The sequence below is a fragment of the Pteropus alecto genome, unplaced genomic scaffold (genome assembly GCF_000325575.1).
Source record: "Pteropus alecto unplaced genomic scaffold, ASM32557v1 scaffold155, whole genome shotgun sequence".
In the NCBI taxonomy this organism is placed as follows: Eukaryota; Metazoa; Chordata; class Mammalia; order Chiroptera; family Pteropodidae; genus Pteropus; species Pteropus alecto.
The window spans coordinates 4749696-4751110 of NW_006438113.1; positions in this window are offsets into that span (position 1 = coordinate 4749696).

Here is a 1415-nt window from a genome sequence, read left to right on the forward strand (position 1 = left end):
TCTTTCCCTTTGATCTCTGCAGAGTTCTAATTTATTTTTCACTTTTTCTTCCTCAGAATTCTCTACTCTCTTAGCTTCTTTAGTACAATGTTCTCTTTACACTTCTACCATCTTTTGATGTACTTCTTCTAGGCTTCTGGCCTGGTCCCTACCCCTCAAATATACACCTCCAACAGAAATCAATTTTCTGCTTGTGAAAGTCTATACACTCTTCCTTTGAAATTTCGGTCATCTATTAATTTCTTTCACTGGATAATCATTTATTACTTTCTAACATCATTCAAGCAATGTGTTAAAAGCTGTGGGATACAAAGATAAAAGTTGACATAAGAGAGCCTAATTATCAAATTACCACCAACGTGATTATATTTTTTCAAATCTAAATATATTACTCTCACGTCTTGTCTTAGTACCTAGGTATAACTATTATAGCTTCACACTCAAAATAGACCTAAAAATGAACTCATTGTCTTTCTTCTAAAATGCTTCATCCTCTGAACTATGTTTTCTATAAGATATGTAACTTCCAGTATCACTGCAGCTCAATACGTTGTAGTCATTGTTGACTACTTTTTTCTTGCATTACTAACATACTTAAGTAGTTAGTAATTCCTATCAGTTGTTTCTAAATCATAACTGTTGTATTTCTTTCTTTTTAATCTTAGTGCTACCCTTCTATTCAAATTGTTTCACATTAAGTTCTAGCAGTTAAGTTGTCTTGTGGTATCCAGTAGTTGTGACCAAACCCTTTCTCCTTACCTACAATCTATTTTATTTTGTTATTAGAGTTATCTAGATACATACTAATTAGAATCAATTTGTTCAAATGCTAATGACTACCTACTGCTCAAATAATCACGAAGTTGGGAGACTCTCCACAAGCCAACCTCAAACTGCTTGAAACTCTTATCGAAGGTATTCTAGATGCTACCATTAAAATTCTAATCTCAGCTCCTTTCCACATGCTGAACTCCATATTTGAAATGTGGCTTTCTCCTCTTTCCTTTTTGATCATACTATCCTATCAAGATTTATCAACTTGTCTTTTACCAACTTGTATGTGTATATCATTTATTGCCAAATTATACATCTTTTATTCTAATACTCTCCAACCTTCCATTCTTTCCCATAACTGATGCCATGTACCATTTATTCTCTTCATCATTTGTTTTGCACTGCATTCACAGGTTCTCAAACAGTTCTTATATTCCAATCAAGAAATGTGGAATATAGAAAAGAAAGATTATGTGATAAGCAAACAAAACAAAACAAAACAAACAAATGAAAAAAAAAACAGTAATAACCTTGCCTTTCAGAGACTTTGGCTTCAATTTTTCTACTCTGTTTAATTCTACTGTGCTTTTAAACAGTGGGTTTTAAAATGTGGTTCTCTACCTCAAATTGGGTCTAGAGAC